The sequence below is a fragment of the Ochotona curzoniae genome, unplaced genomic scaffold (genome assembly GCF_017591425.1).
Source record: "Ochotona curzoniae isolate NIBS_2020 unplaced genomic scaffold, NIBS_Ocur_1.0 contig_2364, whole genome shotgun sequence".
NCBI lineage: Eukaryota > Metazoa > Chordata > Mammalia > Lagomorpha > Ochotonidae > Ochotona > Ochotona curzoniae.
The window spans coordinates 393,743-414,010 of NW_024465434.1; the positions used below are offsets into that span (position 1 = coordinate 393,743).

General features: G+C 46.3%; 1 protein-coding gene across 1 annotated transcript in view; it reads right to left on the reverse strand.

The window, feature by feature from the left end:
- Window positions 1-20,268, reverse strand: part of COLEC12 (collectin subfamily member 12) — a 177,857-nt gene that overhangs the window by 33,448 nt on the left and 124,141 nt on the right. The window lies entirely within an intron of this gene.

Here is a 20,268-nt window from a genome sequence, read left to right on the forward strand (position 1 = left end):
AAAAACATGTTAGTCTAAATGATAAACCAGAATCACTACTGCAAGTGACTCCAGAAACTACCTTGTTACAAGAGAACTTTCCATCTTGATTGATTAGAAAGACAGAAAACAAAGGCTGTGGACACTTTCATGGGAAAACTTACATTGGGAGGATACAGACGACCTTGTGTTTTCCTGCCCTGTTCCCCTGTGTGTGTCTCCTAACAGTTTTGCCCAGGAGTGACATCATGTCAAGGACTGACCTTCTATGAATTGCGCTCCATAACTTTCTCGGGGGGAGCCATAAGGATTAAGTGATATTTGATAGTTTTCTGTTCTTGGTTTGTAATTTTATGCATAGTGCCCTTCTTAGTGAAAAGAGTGCTTCACCTGTGTCTACAAAATGATGATGCAAACAACAGGTAATGAAGACCTAGGATTCAGCTTTCAGGATTCAACCAGTTCCTCTGCTGTCTGAGGTATACATACAAGGTTTGCCAGTTTCCTAACTTAAAAAGTGCTACCTTGAAAACTTTAGGGTGCCTCATATTCTCCTGTCTAATTCAGCAGGTCTGAATTAAACCTCCCCGGTGGTGCTAATGCTGGCAGAACACCGCAGAGTGGTGCATCTCAAACTCTCCAAGAGTTAACAAAGCATCATGTGGTTGTAATGCACAAGTGTGAGGTAGGCACTGCGATTCTGCATTTCTATCAAGATCTCATGATGCCCGGGCCACACACTGGGAAGCAGGGGTTTGGCTGTGAAGATCATTCATACTGGTGAGTTAACTCCTTGAAGACAGAGCTAGAAAATCAGCCTTGTTGATCAGAGGTGCAGTCAATCAGCTTCCTGTGTTGCAAGTTTCCCGTGTCTGTACTCTTTCCATATGACTTTTAAAAAACGGCCACTTGTACATCTCAGTGCCAACTTGCAAGTCCAAAACTGATCTCAGTTCTCACCCTGCCAAGCCAGATCTCAACTTCCGCCCAACTCTTATTTCCACTCATTACATGATCATACTATCCAAACCCTTCAGGGGGTTAAACTAAATGAAAAGGAGCTCCGTGAATTCTTCTGGAGTTCTCATTCCCCAGTTCAGCCAGGCACCAGGCACTGTTCATCTTCTTGTGGGAAACATTTTTAACATAAATTTATATTTTTAAAATTAAAAGTTAAAATTTTGAACATTTTGCCACGTTCATATCACATGTGTTTATCATGATCATCTTCACTCTCAGTTTACTGCTGTTCATTTACTGCCTACCCTGTGCCAGGTTCTGAGCTAAGCACTTTACACATAGCCCCCTTCACCTGTCAGATGAACCTGGAAGCTGGCAAGGCAGTGAGGGCTGAGACTTCCTCCTCCCCCTGCTGCAGCAGGAATTCCAACATGTGTCAGACACCAGATGCCACTCTCTCCCCACTCCTTAGGCTACAGCTCCAGGCTCTGCTCCTTCTGCCTTCTCTGTCGCCACCACCAATCTAGTGTGGGATCTGCTCATCTCTATGGAACTTCCTTTTCCGTTTCAGCTGGAATCCAGCCTCACCCTGTACTGAAATCCTGCTATCCTCATGACATTTGCCAAGATGGAAAAACACAAAGGAAAAAACAACTCAATGGCTTATCCTTAAAGAATGTGTGTATGTGTGCACACACACACACACACTCATTGCCATTTTGAGGAAACTGTAACCTTGCCTTGGTGGCCGGTGGAAGGTACAAGGACCACAGACCGAGATGCTGGATCGCTGCTGAGGGCTTCCTGCCTTCCAGTGTTTACGCCCCTCACTGGGAGAGCTCTTTGTGCCTCTCTAGAGTGGCTGCTGCCATCCACTGGAAGAGTTGCTCATGATGTAGATGACAGTGAGGAGACCATGGGGACCAGAGGGTTGCAGAGAGGCCACAAGGACAAGCAGTACTCTGTTATTGATGGGAAGGCAGAGACTCAGCAAAGGGAAGCAGGAGTAGCAGCCCCAGGGGACGGACTCCACCACAGGCGTCCCTCCCTGCGTGCTAGCACCAGCATCCTGTGCGTGTGGCATCCATGCAGATCCACCCCTAGACAGTTGTCACCAGCTCACATTCCCAAGAGTGGGGTGTGGGGAGGCCCTTCCTCCTGTGAAGGGACTGTATCAGCTTCTAATCAACTTCAGATGGCAAGACCCGCCTGCCTTTCCACTGGACACACTTTCTCTGGCTTGTTTTTCTCCCTCTTCCAGAGGCTTATTTTGAATAAGAATTCTGTTTTATCTTTCCTTCTCTGCCTGCCCCTGGGAGGACATCTGGCCAAACATAAAGATGCCTACTACAAAGGGACCCTGCTGGCTTCCCCGAGCTAGGGACCCCTCCTCCTGGAACCTAGATGGTTACAAAAAACATTCAGCAGAGATACCCCCCTGTTGCCAGCCTTTGTAGTGTATGTTTTCTTAGCATTACTTTCCAGAGATTGGGGATTTTGTTCCCAGGGGCAGGGGAGGGGAGGGAGGGCAAGGGACCCATCTGCAGGGCGCTGTGGATAAGAGATACCAGCGCAGGAGGCGTGGGCAGTGCTACTCCTAGCAGCAAGGGCCCAAGCTTCTCAGAAAACCTGGCCCCAGACAGCACATGTGTAATTCAGCAGGCCACAGGCAGGGCCCCCGCCTTGCCATTGGTAACCCCTGTCAGACCTTCTCCCGCTGAACTCTGTTCTTGGCTCAGTTTCTGAATGTCTTTTCCAGTATCCAGGTCTTTGTGATACAAAAACATTTGGGGGCCCAGTGAAGCCAGAATCGCTCTGGCTAACTCCTTGACTATCCTTCAGAAGTTCAGGATAGGCTGACAATTGGGTCCCTAGTGCCCACACTCCAAGTATTACCCGGATTGCTTGGCTTCCAGGAACACATCTCAAGCAAGGAGTGTGGGGACAGCAAGGCTGCAAACCAGGGGCGGTAAGCTGGTTGCAGACAATGACCCAAGTGCAAGGGGCCAGCAATGAGAATTCCTTTCTCCTGCGGTTCTCCATAAAGGGCCCTCCCAAGTGCTGTGGTTAAGGCTCTCATCCAGTCTGTTTTTCTAATCTTTTTGGAGAGAAAAAAAAAAAAAGACTTTCAGTACCCTATTTTTTTTTTTTTTTGTCATGGATGCCCCACTGGACATCTATTAAAAATGGGTCTCTAGCGAGGGATGCCTGTGGTGGGTAAGTGGAGGCTGGCTCTGTGGGCAGACTAGGCCCACTTCTGGGCTATCCCACGAGGGTCTACCACCCAGTAGTGCTGCTGTAAAGATCACATTAGCAAAGGAAAGCTTCCATAAGCTGGGAGGTTACAAAACCCAGAAAGCCAGAATTTTGATCCGAGATTGGAAGTGACTTTTTCATGTGGTTTTTTTTGATAGTTATTAATCTACCGCTTGGTGGCATATGTTCCAATAAACCCAGGAGAGTTATTTGGCTCTAGCAGTAAAACAGATGATTCAAATAAATTCAAAATCCCCTCAAAAGCAACAAAACAGTAAGAGCTAAGATTCTGGTTAGTTATGTGAAGATTTTACAATATCAGGAGAATAAAAGTTAAATATATGAAACACTTCATCCCACAGACAATTAGACTCTCCTTATCACGAAGTACATTTTTCTCAATGATGGGCTATGGTTATAGTTAGGATGGGGAAGAAAAAAAGATTTTCTTCTTATTTTTCATTGGTGAGTAACTCAGTTCCCTGAATACAAATCCCAGCCCCGAACACCTTATGATGCCAGGTTTCCTAAATGACATGAAGAGTTATGGCCATGAAAGCAGGACAGGAGTTGGAAATGAAACCGTGTTCTATGTAAAGTAAGTGAAGCTTCACAGCAACTCCATGGTGACAAAGATACATTCAAGCCAGCAAAATGATATAGGAGAGTATGTCTTCTTCCTCATCCATTGTGAACTAAAATTAACATCACAGTTTTTTTTAATTTAAAATGTCTTCATGCCTATAAAAAGAAAATGTTCTCACATGTATTAAATTTTTTTCCAGTGGTCAGTTCCAGCTTGGCTTTAGTGCTTAAAAAAGAGTGTCTTATTTGTTTAAAATTTATATTATATACCTGGCCTGCTAAGAAAAGAATCATTGCAGGCAAAAACCAGACCTAACAGTCCCCTACTCAGAATATATGTTGTCTGCCAGATTAGTGACAGTGTTTCCGAACAGCACTGTTGTTTTCTTTCTGCGGTTTTTATAGGAAGAAATCCCTCACTGTATGTACCGTCTGCAAATGCCTTCAGTTCCAAGGGCAGGCATTCTCCCTCTCCAGGGAGTTCCCCCCCATCACATTTCTTTTACATTTGCCTTCACTGCTGCCCCATCCATTCCTGTTCATTTCATTCATCAACCCTGATGGCACAATTCAGCAAGCTTTACTACCTCGCTAGCTGGCACGGATGTCCTGTCCTTCTGTGAGTAAGCATTGGCTCTTATAGTTAAATGGGTTCACAAAAAGTGTGGCCCCAGCACAGGTCACCCAAGCCAGGCACAGGTGATCAGAGGGAGCCCCTGGGTATTTCTTTAGTGGGTAAGTTCACCATGGTAGAGAAGCCAGGGAATGGCTAAGGATATCTGCTAATCCTAAGGACCTGGCACAAGTCTAATACCCCCTCATGTGACTTAATCCCTTTAACAGCCCTGCAGAATGGGAATTCTGGCCCAAGTTTTACAGACTTAGCAAAGGGGGAGGTTCAAAGAGTCAAGCCAGCGAGTGGCTGAAGCTGGGAGCTGAATGCAGATCTCACACATTGCTTCTCCAAGCTCACTGAGCTCCAGAAGTGGAAAACAAGACAAAGCAAGATGAAGGACGTCTAAACTGATGAACTGCAGAGTTAACGGCTTGGACTTGGAGAAGTGTTCTGTCAAAATAATAGGGTGCAGAAGCATCCATTCGCATGTTCACAGACCAGCCTTTCTCAGAAATGCTCAGTAAATTTCCTTCACTGGGTTAACTATTACAGCCCCCAGGCTGCTATAGCCTGTAATTTCCCTGACTGTACTATGGGGATTTATGGAAGCAGCAAGGTAATTCCACTATAAAGAAAGGTTCGTTATCTCTGTGAGAGGTTAGGATTGGCTTGGAGGCTTGTGAACCCTCCAGGGAAATCATCCCAAAGGCAATGAGATTTTTCTGAGTAGGGTGGCCAAGAAGAAGGTAGCTTTATAACTTCAAGGTACACTATAGCTCAAGGACCTTGATCAGTTTAAGCTGGAAATCAGAACAAGTTGGTTGCTCCTACTAGGTGTTCTCCTGCAGCTGATTACTGAAATGGGAGCCTCAGAAGCCAGACTCCGATGACTCATTGCTCTATGGACCCAGACAATTGGTGGAGGATTCACACTTGCAGGAGCTGGGTGAAGTAAGGCAGTATAGAAAATGATGAAAGGAAGGCATATCAGACAATGATTAAAAAAAAAAAAAATTGTAGGCAACTGCGTAGGTTGCCTTGTACCCAGACAGGTGTTACACTGCTGGGAGAAAAGCAGCCAATAGCTGGCAGGCATTCTGGGCCTGGTTAATGCCAAATTTATGTTTAACTATACTAGTATGCCAGCATAATTGCCTTTGTTGTTGCTGTTAAGATATGTAGGAAAGGCAGGAACAGACCAGTGTACCACCTACATGGGAGACCTGGGCTGGGCTAGGTGACAGCACCTGCAGGTCCACATGAGAGAGCCAGGTCTGGGAGTGGGCCAGGCAGTGCTGGATCGTAGCACCCACCAGTGAATGGATGTAGACTGTCAGGTAGGACAGCACTACCTGCTGGTAAATGACAGGACTAGAGGTGGGTCATGTCAGGCTGAGCTGAGCACCCACTGGCATGTTAGATCCAGAGCTGGGAGCTAGTCTGATAGGGAAACTTAGTGAATTCCCTCATTAGAATACAGCTCCAGCTGGTGAGTATGAGAGCTGAGGCTGGGGGCAGCCCAGGCTGGGCTGGGCTACAGTACTTGTCAACATACATGTGGGCCAGTTCTGAGGGCTGGCTGTGCTAGGCTAGGCCACAGCACTCACTGGCAGGTGTGAGAGCCAGGATGGGGTGCAGGCCATGCTGGGTTGGACCACAACACCAGCCAGTTCACATGAGGTCTGGTACTGGGGGCTGGCTGAGTTGGGCTATACTGTAGCACCTGCCAGCATAAGCTGGGACTGAGAGGAAGCCAGGTGGAGTCAGGCTGTAGCACCTGCAGGCGAATACTGAGGTGAGGCAGGCCATACCAGACTGGGCTGCATCACCCAATGGCACACACAAGACCTGGGGCAGGGGTTGAGCCCTGTAGAGGAACTTCAGGGATCCCCTTGCTAGGCTACTATCCCCACTCTGACTATGAGAGCTGGGACTGGGGGTGGACTGGACTGGGCAAGACTGAAACACCCACATATGAGCTGGGTTTGGGAAATGGCTGGGGCTGGGCTAGGCAAGCCTACAACTTCCACTGGCATATGCAAGAGCCAGAATAAGTGCAGGCTAGCCAACGTTTGCCTCAGCATCCATTGGTAAATGCCAGGACTGTGTGCAAGATATATCAGGCTGGAGGCTGAACTGAGTACCCCCTGACAAACACAAGATATAGGACTTGAAGTGGGACTAGTAGGGGATCTGTGATAACTCCTCTGCTGGGCTATAGCTCCTGCTGGTGAGCATGAGAGCCACGGTGGTGGCAGGGTACAGCCAGGCCAGGCCTATCAATATATGGGTGGGTAGAATTAGGCTGAGCTAAGTTCAGCACCCATGGATGTGTATGAGTCAGATGGGATACAGGATGGGCTGGATGAGACTGTTGCAAATGCTGGCATGAGCAAGGAACTAGGACTTGGGGCAGGCCTGTTGGGAATTACTGGGGAACATACCGACTAGGTGCAAGTGCCCACTGGCATGCTAACGGCTGGGTTTATGGTGCGGTGTATTGGGTTAGGCTGTGGCACCCACTACTTTGCACAGGAGATGGAGCTAGGGGTGGAACTGAATAGGCAATTGCATTCACTGGTATGTATGTAGGCTGATACAGGTGATAGACTAAACCAAGCCCTGTACCAGCTGGCACACCTAAGAGTCAGCTCAGGGTCACTCTAGGTGAAGTTTCTTGCAGGACTCACCAGTTAGACAGCTGGGCTCAAAACCCAACCACAGGGAAAATTACAGGATATGTGTTCTGATCTTGGAGTACATGTGTCAGTACTGGGCTTTTTCAGCTGCTGATCCCTGTGCTGTGGACACCATACCCAGAGGTACTCGGGGGATATGTCAACCAGAGGAAATGGGAGTGCCATGTCAGAGAAAGCAAAACAGGTTGGACAACTCTCCTGACTAAGCTTAGGCAGCACACATACTAAGGTGGACTTTGTCAACCAAAAGACTTTGGAAAAATCTTCTTAGCTCTGAAGCAACCAAGCCAGCAACATCTCAGAACTCTCAGATTTGGGGGTACCTGAACTTGTGTTCTCCAAAATCTGCTTTGAGTCTTCAGATTTTTCCTTCTTCTCCTCAATACACTCTACCAAATTACAGATTTTCTAATCTATGAATGCTTTCCCAATCAGCCTTGCACACATACCCAGTTGGACCTGATTCGTCATACTGCACAACATTCATGCTCCTTGAGGTGTTTCTCAAATCACTACAATGCCGTTTCCTATGTTCACCTCCTCCTATTGCTGTGAGGACAGTATTTTTCCCAAAATACTACTTTTTACACACCCCTAGGGAAACTTATAACTCTCCAGTACTATGCATATCATGTGACAGAACAAACTTAAGAGTACTGAAGAGTATTTCAAGAAGTTTGTGGAAAATAAAATTCAAAGGTAGGCTTGTTTTGGTGCAAGAAAGTTTTGAAATCCAAGCATAGTTCTTTCCTAAGACACATCTTCCATGCAGGTAGCATTCCATGGTTCAATAGAGGCTAATCCTCCACCTGTAGGCACTGGCATCCCATATGGGCATCGGTTCTAATTCCAGCTGCTCCATTTCCTATTCAGCTTTCTGTTTGTGGCCTGAGAAAGCAGCAGAGAATACCTAAGTCCTTGGGTCTCTGCACCCCTGTAGGAGACACAGATGAAGGTCCTGGCTCCTAGCTTCGGATCAGCTCAGGTCTGGCCATTGAGGTCATTTGAGGAGTGAACCAGCAGATGGATGATTTTTCTGTCGCTTTGTCCCTCTGTAAATCTGCCTTTCAAATAAAAATATGAAAAGGATACATCTTCCATGAACTTTCTAATGTGAACTCTATGCATGCATTTCAACATTTGGGCACACATAACACTTATCTTTGAATTTCCTTTTTCATAAATGTTCTCAAGTACTTTGCTGGTTGACCAGAATGTGGGTCCCGGCAGCAGGGGAAGAGGCTTTCATAGCTCCTTCCATCAATGCTGCTTACGTTGGAATCACATCCCAGCTGCAGGGGATTTCACAGCCTCCTCTCCTGCCTTTGTGCCCAGCCTCCTAGGTGATGATGGACACATTGACCTCACTGTCTTGTGGGCTGGGCTGTAGCCACCCAAGAAGACAGATGCAGGCTGCTCAGGGCCTGGACAGTCAGAATGCAGACACCCATGAGACCACCCTTCCTTTCACACAACCAAAGCTGGGCCACTGACACCCACCAACATCCGGAATGGCGCTGATGTGGCATCTGCTACCAACGGAAGGAAGACAGGAGGCACCCTTGGACTGCTGCCCAGAGTGCAATGGACCCCAATGCTAAAGCAGCACAGCACAGCTTACTCCTATGTTTTGGTGTCTCAAGGTACTCCCATTGCTACCTCTGATAGGGCAAAGATGCAACGTCTAAGCCACAACCCAATGCCTAGCTTGACTATCATTGCTTTAGAAAGTGTCATTCTGAGGGCAGCTGGAGAACTGATCGGGCACAGTGCCATGCAAGACAAATCTGTTAATAACAGGGAGCTGCTGTTCTAACCAGGAACAGTGCCGAGGCATGCAAAATTAGGCTCCAGAGCAGGTGCAGGCGGAATAGTCTGAATCTCTCTCACACAGTGCTAGTGGAATTTCTTTGCCAACACAACCAGTGTTTTGATGGGAAAGGGGGATGGGTGAGAATTCAATGCAAATGAAAACATTAATCAGCCTGACAGGCATTTTTTCATTCCTCTGTAAATGTTTGATTTTTGGTTTCTGCAAGAAAAGATGCCAGTTAACTTGCAGAATTAAGGGGAGCAGAAGCCAAGACAGAGTGACAAGCTTTTACCATTGGTATTCAGCTTTGAATATAACCTCATTTCTGAAGTTTAATGAGAAATGAATCAACCAACTTGAGCAGATAAATAATGAGGGATCCTGAGGGCCTCATTCTGCTACCGCTGCCCCAGAAGGCTGTGAGAGAAATGAGGCGCCAGGAATAATCCATTTACCAGTGACACACACAGGCAGAAAATAGGAGAAAGGCCAGAGAGAGGAAGCACTGTTTTCACAGGACGGACTATTAGTTTTAAATAAAGACAAAAAGATTATTTCACAGAAAAGTTAGAAGACATGCAGTGGATTGTAAGAAATGTAAAGCAAATGGGAAAATGCATGCTCATTAAATTTTCCAGGATGAAGTGTTCGTAAACTGGAGTTAAATTTAGAAAAATTTCAAGCTGAAATAACTGGATACAAACACACATTTGTACACATACACACAGTGACTTGCTTCAGATACTGGTAGATTGAAACTGGTTACACTACAGAAATGAGCATACGAATGGGACTCTGTCCCTGGAAATCTGGTTGTTACACACCATCTAGCCTCTCTTGCAGTGCACCTGACACATCTGCACGTAAACAAGCATCCCCTTTGTCCATGGCAGTTATCACTTGAGAAATCCAGAGCCACAGATACAGTCAAGTCTCCTAGGATACTGGGACACTGTCCTTTTTTTGTTCTAATGTAGGTTATAGAGATTTTATATGCATTCCTGTTTGTGGCATTGGTGCACATGAGATATTCTGAAATAAGTGCAGCAAATTCCAAATGCATCACCTCTGTGAGGTAAGTAAGATAATTTTAGGTTCCTAGTGTAGCTGATAATGGTTAAGGTTCAGTTCTCACGGACATAGCTTTGGCACTCCAAAAGTGCTTTTTCCTTCTCATGTGGAGACATTAGACAATGACTGACCTGAGCTGCCACCCACGTCAAATGCATTGGCAGTTAAGAGGTGGAGATTGGCAAACAGGTCACCCTATGGATAGGCAGTTATGGAAGAAACATTTGGGTTCAGATGGAGGAAGTTCCATAGGGAAAGCGATTTCATTTTAAAAAAGTTAGTTAATTAATTAATTGGAGAGACACAGAGAGCTCTTATGTTCTGGTTTATTCTCCAGTGCCCACAACAACCAGGATCATTCCAGGCTGACCACACAAGAGCCAGGGAATCAACTATCCCAAGTTCCCAAGAGGGTGGCAGGGAATCAACTGTTTGAGCCACCATTGCTTCCTTCTAGCGTTCATGTAATTTGGATGCTGGCATCAGAAATCAGAGCTTGGAATCCAATCCAGGCACTCTGCTGTGAGGATCTCAGCCTCTAGGCTAAACACCCTCTCCAAGGAAGGGATTGTGAATGAGAACCCTCATTTTGGAAGATAAACATGCCTCCTAAAGTCATGCAAGAAGTAAAACTCCATCTCAGAAAAAAGGAAGCAAAGGAGGGTAAGATGGCCTGGTGTTGCTGAGATGCACAAGTGTCTGTGAGAGCAGTGCTGGACTCAGCTTGACCCATTAAGAAAACAAGGTCACTCAACCCTACTACTGGAAAACAAACCAGAAGCTTAGGTCTGACTGAGGATGCACTGGCGGGGTCCTCCTCACATACATATTTCATTCTCTTCACATTGTGCATGGCTATAAAGAGGAACTGAAAAAGGAGGACTCAGTGATTCACAAAAAATGCATTTCTAAATTAGGACTAAAATTATGTCTGGATTTCACAGCTTTCCCTACCATGCAATGCCCCTTCCTGCCAGAAAGCAGTTGTGTCCCAGCTGTAACATTAGTTAAAGCAACTAGTTACCATGACACAACTCCCTACTTTCTATGACTCTTACTGGAAGCAACACCTAATAATTAACACCCAGTAAAGCAAAAAGTACATGCTAGAGTCAAAGGGGGAAAACCCCACTTATAACTACAGTGATAGTTATAAGTGCTTATAAAATCAGAAGCACCAATTTCCTAGGATACACCAGACCAAGTATTTGAGTGATTGTTCAGGTGTTAAATTTTATCCATAGGATTCCTACAAGGCAACATTCATGGCTTTGAGTTTAGGGGAAGTTCCATCGGTTCCCACTCCTTCCCAGACACACACCACTGGGAACAAATCATATATGAGAAATGTTTATCCAAGTGGATTTGGAAAAGCCCATGCTCCAGGAAGCTCCTGTATTCAGGGAGGGCTCCTTCTTTCAAACGTGTGCTGCTCAAGTCTAGAAGAGGATGGAAAGGGTCTAGAGTCAGTACTATAAGCTGTTGGGTTTTATGGAAGAAATGACTCAAGACTTGTGATGATCTGGTCAGAAGGAGACGACAAAGAGTGACAGCAATGGGGAAATTGATGCAAGTACCCTCAGACTGGAACAGACTACAGGAATGTCCACATCATTTGGATAATTTGTGACCGAACAAACTGGAAGATCTTGAGTTGGAGGACCTGCACCTTGCTTACTGGAACCTAGAGATGACACAGACTACCTATTAGTAATAAAGGACAGGCTCTAGCAAGTGATGATGCCACCTCAGCTGTGCAACTGGCAACATCACAACATTCAGGAAAAAGTCCCTGCACTTCTAGGATCAATTAGCCATGTTCAGTTCGCCTTTTATATCCATGAATCTGAAACCACAGTGTTAACCAACCTCAGATTGGAACATTTGAAAAGTATTGTCCAAGGATATGCATTAGAGGAAGCCGGAAGTGGAAATGGAGCTGGGACACAAAACCCAGCACTCTGTTATAGGATGTGGCCATCCCAAGAGGCATCTAAGCTGCTACACCAAGTACACTCTGTCCTAACTTGATAGCTGATCATATCCACTCAACATAAGCTCACCGTGTGTAACAATGTTTCTGATGTCATTCTTTTCCTCCTTCATAGTGGCGGGCTGTAGGTGGGTGGTTGTGAGCATCACCCATGATGCTTGTGACCCTGACATGAAGAGCAGCCATTTCTAGTGTGAACACAGAGAGGGGAAGCATGGCATGAACACAGGGAAGTCAATTCAGACAGGGCCTCAGCCACACGGATGAAGGGGTTTTTACCAGTTCCTTGGCAAGGAGGAGCTGGAGCCTGATATCAAAACCCACTATATGTCCTTTACAGTTTGTTGTATATAACTGTGTGCCATAAACTGTGCATGGTTTGCACTCTTGGGCATGGGATCAGTCATTCTGAACAAATCCTTCTGTTGATTTTTGCCAGCTCCAGCTAAGGGCCCCTGTGGGTTTCTCAGATCCTGGATATCACTGTCTATTCTAACAGAGCTCCAAGGCTCCGGTGAGCAGTAGTCCCCACAGAATTCTGCCTGACATGCTTCATGGGATGTCTGCAGGTGAGCACCAACTAAGGCAAACATTGGGCATACCCAGTGTCCAGCACCAATTAAGCTGGAGACAAAGACACTTTTAAAGTTTAAGGAACAAAGAAAAATAGAATCTAAGAGGTATGGGAAAAATATAAAATTAAAAAATTTGTTTTAGAGGGAGAAGGAATGGGAGAGCATGTGTGCTCTACCATCTGTTGATTCATTCCCCAAATGCTCTTGGCCCAACTATGAGCCATTATCCACTGCCTTGTAGGGTCTAAATCAGCAGAAAACTGGAATTGGTAGCAAAGTTGGGGCTGAAGTCCAGTTACTCTGAGATGGGATGTGGATATCTTTTTTAAAAAAAATTTCTTTTTGTTCCCCTCCTCTCACACATGGACCCTGTTTCATGCAGGACCCAGGAGGACAGGGGTCATCCACATACCGAGGGCCTAGGTGGTTGTTTTCAACCCCTTGGCTCACATGCATGTCCAGTGAGCATTGTAAGAATTGCAGGTGTGTCAGTGACACAATGAACCTGTGAGAATCCATGATCTAATCCGGAGGGTGAATTTCTGATGATTGATACACTGCTCGAGGAGTCTGCAAAATAGACTCAGTGCCAGCGTGCCTGAATGTCCTCAAACGTACCTCCCTGAATTTCTAAGGGGGGAATGCCATCAATAATATTTGTCAAATACAGCTATCATGGAGTCTTGTTATTCAGGGATTAAATAGCCCTTAAACTCTTTTTTTTTTAAGTGTGCCCATTTGCTATCCAGGTACACACAGGCTCATGCCCTAGCATAACCAAGTTTGCAAGTGTGGCCTGTAACTGTGATAAAGCCATTCGTGCAACAAGCCATAGAGAGGCTGTGACCTTGTCTCACCAAAATGCCCACTGAATACATCTGGATATGCTCTCAGGAGCTCCTTGTTGCTAGAAGTTACCAGTAACTTGAAGCTCAGAACATGTGATGCTGGCCCTTTCTGGGCTGTGCGAGCACCTCCTGGCCCTTGTCCACCAGGATTTATAGGTGCAGGGAAGTTCTGACTGTTCCATGGCAGGGTGAGTCCACTGACAGACAGCTCCCCCTGCCCTTCACTACCTTGGCCACCTGGGCTCAGGAACCAGTTTAACAACCCAGCCCACACACCATACCTCCAGGAGACAGTTTGGAAGCTGGAGCATGCGGATTGTGATGGCGAGACAGATCCAGTGCAGAGTGGCAGCAATGGATAGAAGCATCCAGAGAAAGGGAGAAGGCTGGCCACAAATACAGGGCAAGCTGGGGGAAGTTATCTGTTGCTAAAATCAACAAGTCCAATGTCGACCGTGGAGGCCCAGATGTCCCATTAGGAAGTGGCCTACTTAAACAGTCTCAGAAAGCTGGCAAGTGTCCTTGTGGGAACCAGCAGCAGCAGCTGCAGCTGGAGTGAGCAACTCCAAAGTGTCCTTTCTCCTAGCAGGCTTCACCCTGATCATGGCCTTCTTGTGCCTGAGCACTTCTGAGAGGGTTTGCTCTCACTGAAAGGGCTGAGGTCCATAGGGTCCATGGCCTGCCCCTCACAACCCTGATGTGACCTTTCTACTCCAGCCATGCCCATCCTCCCACTGTGCCCCACTCACACCAGACATGCTGATCCCTACCTTTTGCACTCACTGCCGTCCTAGCCTGGGTCTCCCCTGCAGACTCTCATGGCTCCCTCCTGCATTGTGTCTAGAGGTTTACTCAAAAGTCACCTTCTCAGATCATTCTTGAGAAAAATGCAAACCTTCTCTCTTTTTTACATCTCCCTTTAAATTTTTCTCCACAGCACTTATCATCATTAATGTATTCTCTACCTTTACATTTTCCCTCCCCTCACCAACAATGTAGGCTTCTTGCAGGTAGAGATTTTTGTTGCTTGTGTTCTCCAACGGGTAAAGAGTTAGAATGGTAGCTATCTCACAGGGTTATAAAGATGATTAAATAAATACAGGCGAAACACCTGAACAGCACATGACATATACCATACAAATGGTTACTGGTATCATTTTAAGCTTGGTGAGATACCTAATTATGTACAGTCTCAGAATAGGACACTGAATTTACTTGAGGTTTTATAATCACAGCTGACACAGTCAAGACTCAAGCCCAGATCTGATGGCACGTCTATGCACTCATTCCTCTAGCTCCACTTTGCAAGTCTTGGGACAGAAGGCTCAAATCCTGCGAAGGCTGGTCCAGCCCAAGGAGTGTGGGAGGGGAACAAAGCCTGCAGAATCCAGAGAGCATTGACTAAGAAATGCTTGCACTGCATGGATCTGCAAGGGTGGGTGGCATTCTATTTACTTCCTGATTTCTCCAAAAATAAAATCAAGCCTGCCAATTAAAAAATGTTTTCATGACCCCAGAAAATCTGTGAAGGGGAGACATTTACTTTAAACAGTTCTTCCACCATAACAGGAAAGGAGGGAGAGCAGAGGAGTTTATTATAACAGCTGCCTTCATACCCCAAACAAGGCTGGGCTGTTTTTGGCAGGTCACACCGTAGTGGAGCTGGCAAGAAGTGGACAGGCTGCATGAGTTTCCTTTCAAAAGATCATTCTGCTTCCTCCAGGAGCCCACGACTGGGCGAATACACGTGTGTGCACTGCAGATGTCTGTTCCTCCCTGGCCTCTCTGTCCTGCGGTTCTGCTCTGCCTGGGCCTCACTGGGGGCATGAGCTTTGCAATGAATGGCAGAGAGCACTGTTAGAATCCGGTGCTTCCTTTAATCGCTGCTCATGATTCCAAGACACATGGATTTGAATTAAGCACATACCAGGTGGCCAAGGTGGTTGTCACCACACATCTGAATGTCAGAGGTATGGATCCTGACTCCTTCTGATGCTCTTCCAGGACATTTTATTTTATCAAATGCACACATCAGTGCCTGCAAAGTACAATCCCCTTCCTGAAGGGCTTTGGAAAATAGTGATTTACCCTTTTCCTTCAGACCTCCAAAGAGGGCAATGACAGAACAGGGCAAGGCGCCAGGGTCCCCTTGCCCATATTAGTGTTCTAGGGGGCCACGCAGGGTGGAAAGGCCAGGGGGAGGAGGAGACCTAGTTGTGCCTGGAGGGCAGGGCTTCACTGGGCTCTACATAGGAAATCCTACAGGAAGTGAAGGTTCTTGGCTCCTGAATTGGGACTGAGCTGTGCCCCCTGCAAAACCTAGAGCTCAGCAAGTGGCTAAAACCATTCCAAGGCTAATGGCTTCCAGATGGCAGAGGAGCAAGCCGCACAGGATGCATCTGCACGTGGGAGCCTGAGGGCCCTGACGTCCAGCAGCCTGGCTGCTGACCCACATTCCTACAAAACTCACATGGTGTTCCTCCAGCAAACTCAGGTGCCCTGGCTGGACCCAGCAGTGGGTACTCTTCACCAGCAGATCCTGTCCCAGGCAGCCCAGTAGTTGCCTTGCCTGCTTGTACTCAGCTGAATCTGAGCTCCCCATTCAGACAGCACAGGTCTGGATGCTTAAAGCATGGGAGTGTATCAAAGACATTAGGAGGGAGCAGTGTGCTTGGGCTGGTCTTGGACCTTCAGTGGTGAAGGGAATTCTTGGCCATCACTTGCAGCCTTAAAGACCTATTTCTAATTTCCAAAGCTTTAAAATCCTCTGTCTACTGAGAACTGGAGCTTGCAGTGTTTGCCTTCCAAAGAGAAAGGGAAGCTGAGGAGCAGCCCAAGAAGGCCAGGGCTTGGATTCAGATGGGCATTGCCAGCTGGGTACAGCTGAGCATCCCAGAGCATCCCAGGGAACATCAAAAAATTCTCTCTCTCTCTCTCTTACACACACACACACTGATTTAAAAGATAATAATTTTTGTTTTAAAAAAAACTTTTTGAAATCTTGGCTGAGCTATGCCTCATGGAAAGTATGTATTGTGAAACAACTACACATAGATTTCAAAAATTCTGTTGCATTCACACCATCTTACTTTTTAAACTCTATTATTTTTTTCCATGAAGTTTTTTGAGCACACATGCCTGGGTGAGGAGTTGGGTTGAGAAAAAATAGGGGAGTGGGGGAGGTCTGTGCCTCTTTTCCTCTCCCAGTGGGAGAGCTGAGGCTGAACTCAGATGCCAAAACACTCCATAACCCGAATACCAACTCAACCCAAAGGAGAATGTCCCAACAGCACACAACTTGAGGCTTCCCTTTGCATCCAGGGCTGAAGTCCCAAATCTGTAACAACTGCTGTGGCCCAGGCCACTGAAATTAAAAGGGGGACCCTCAACAGAAACTCCCCCACTCTCAGTTCTGCCTGTAGCCCAACAGATATTTACAAAACACTGTAGCAATGACTGGTAGATGGAATGTCCCAGAAGAGCCAGCACACTTTCCATTGTTGACACGGAGCTTTCACTGCCTGGCGCATTTCCTGGAGGGCCCTTCATGGTGTCAACCACACTGCACAGGGCTGGGGGTCCCACAGAAGACAGATTCCACACCCAAGTCGTAAATTCAAAACAAAAACCATCAGAAATGGAAGTAGACAGACGAAAAGCTATTTTAAGTTGTTCCACTGTTTGGGGAAAGTAGCTGTTAGGACAGGCGCCAGGGCTTGGGGAACACCCTCCCCGTCCTGTGCATCTGTGCAAAAACTCCAAGTGTATGGCTTGGTGAACCAGCATGGTCAGACGCAGTCGTCACAGGTCCATGGGCCCATCGGCCAATGACACGGAGCCCTGCAGGGTCACTAGTGTGCGGAGCAGAGGATGAGGTTCATAGCACTGTGTCCCTGCCCTTGAGCCCTTTGCCATTGATGTTCTGAAAGTTACCACACAACGTCATCAGCACAGTCTGCCTCTCTCCATGGGCAAGTGCCAGAGGGTTTTCCAAGGAAACCGCATTTTGCCGTGTCCTCTCAAGACCTTTCTTTCTCATGCAGAGTACCTGGACCCATTTTCTTCTCCCTTTTCTCCTTTCCCTCTCAGTGTTAGGCTCCAGTTCTCACCTGTCTTTTTCCATTTCCTCCCTTGCTATCCTCCCCACCCACACATCCATTCTCAGTGGCTCTTCTTCTTCCTCTTGGTTCTTCCTTCCCACCAATGCCCTCAAGAATAAAACATCAGATATGAGTGCCGTGGTGTAGTGGGTTAAGCTGCTGGTTAGGATTCCCAGAGAGTGTCAGTCCCAGCTGCTCTGCTTCCAATCCAGATTCCTACAAATGCATCCCACCGTGGGGGTAGTGGATGGTGGCACAAGTACTTAGTGCTTGGGCCTCTGCCACCAACCTGGAAGAGGCTGAGTACATTTTGGGCTCTTGGCAGTCATGTGGGGAGTAAATCAGGGGATGGAAAATTTCTCTATGTCTCTGATTCTGCCTTACAAGTAAATAAAAATGAAAAAACTTTAAGGGTTTACATCAAAACTGCCAGAAATAGTCCTTAAAAGAGTGAACAGAATGGCTTCCAACAACTACAGCTTCCCAAACAGCAAGTTCACTATTTGGTAAACTAAGGCTAGATGGATTGGTTGACCTATTTATCATAGCACTTGACCTTCCCTGGGGGGAAAAATTCTAACAAACATGAAATTTTACCTGGACCAACCCAATTCCATACAACCTACACATTTCAGAAAAGTGAAGGAAATAGGGGGAAATAAAACAAAGGAAAAAAGAAGAAATTACAGGAACAAACAGCAGAAGAGCAAGATCTAACTTCAAAGTGATCACAGTTTATTCAGGTCAAAGCTCAAAACACCAGAACCATGTCTAAAGCTCCACTAAGTGGCACCTCTCAGTGCCCAGTAGTCTGCTCCCTTGGGGGATCGTGCACCTCCAGGCCCTGTGGCCACAGCCGACCGGTGAGGAAGGCAGTGATGCAGGGGTCAGATGTGCAAGGGAGGAGCTCATTCATCAATCTGACTTGGGAGCACCCTGGGAGGCACACAGGATGGGAGCCATCTGGCAGCTTCGCTTGCAAGACCAGATTCAGAAAGCATCCGCATCCAAACCACAAAGGAGAAGACCAAGCTGGATTTCCGGAGTAAAAAGCCAAGATTTTGACCCAAAGCTGAGGTAAGAGCTTTATTTTCTCCCCTCCCCACCCCATGATGAAGAAAGAATTCTACTTCCCTCTGATTTGGATTATTTTTAGCATCCAAGCCTCAGCATTGGTGCCCAATGTATTTGGCTGTGTCTTTTCCAAACCTGAGATCTTTAGCAGCTTTCCATGGCACAGAGCACACAACCCAGACTCCACTGTATGGCCGGTAAAGCCTGCCCCAGGAGACGCCTTGCTAACCTCTCACCTTCATCCTTCCGCGCCCTTCCAACTCAGCCTTGAGATTGTCTGCAGCTTCCACAGCATGCCCCTATGTCTCCTGCTTCCCTTGCGTCTACTATTCCTTCTGCACCAAAACCCTCCCCAGCTTGCTTGTCTGGCCTAAGGAACTCTTAATCTGTAACCCATCTTAAAACCAGAGCTCCTCTGAAAAGCCTGATTTCTTAGATGTTTCTTCTCTCAGATGCCCACTGTCCTTGAATGCCAGCTTACTGTGCTCCTTATTCCTCATCATAACAGATAATAGATATGCATCTTTTCACATTTTTCTCACCACCCCCTAACACACAGTTCGTATCCCAAACCTGTGTTGACTATGCATGCATCATTCATTTGAATTTTACATGTGTAATTACACATGCACACATACAACGTTGACTTCTTTGTCTCAGAAGGTGTGTGTTCTAGTGAGCTGCTAGAGGATGGAAACAATGGAACAAAGGGAGCCGCAGATCATAAATCAAGTTTGAAATTTGGAAATGGCTCCGAGTGTTCACAGACCTCATGTGCACAGGCTCAACTTTCAACTCAGGCTGGGTATATCTGTGTGCATGACAGAGCAGAGTAGATAAAAGTGAGTGAGAGCAGAGAATTCTACCTGGTTCTCTTCCAGTTTTCTGGGCAACTGGTCCTGTCCAGGATTCCATCTAAAGAGTCATACACTATATCCATCATTGTTAATTTCATGTTTTTTAAAAACTTACTCTTTCTCAAATAGCCACAGAATGCCAAAGGTGCTGGGATAAGAATCTGAAACTTTTGCAAATATAAAAAAATCAGCACTAATTTAGAGAAAGCCAGGTAAGGCAGAGGGGCCTCTTGCTTTGCAAGGTAAAGCAGAGAAGTGCACATTTGGTTATTTATAGAGGAAGCAATTTTTTTAATCTGTCAGTTGCACTGAAACATAATTCTCCTCCATAACTCTCTTCCAGTTTTCAATAAGTCTGGCATAAAAGTAGAAGAAAGAGAGGGAATTTCCAAAGTTCACGTATTCCAGGGTCCTGAAATTTGCTATACTTTGGGTTCCATTAAGATTGTTAACCTCTCATTGGAAAAATAATCTCTGAATTTACCAACGCCAAGAACTCACAGAGCCTGTTAAAGAAGCACACAGTTCTGAGATCTTGGGATCTAGAAAGGCACACCATGGAGGAGACAGACACCACTCTCAGAACCAGGAACACACTGCAGAAGTTATCTAACAAGCTCATGACAGAGTCGGAATGTTGCTTCCTTTACGACATACCTTGAGGGTTAAGCTGGTGTTGCAGATGGCCAAATGATTTGATAACCATGTAAAAATACTATTTCTAGGGGGAAAAGTGTCTTCAAATGATCAAAATCTGTCTTGTAAATCACCTTTGCAGTTCTAAATTGGGACTATCTAAATAAATCACTCAGATACACTGATGGAAAACAGCCCCCTTTTAG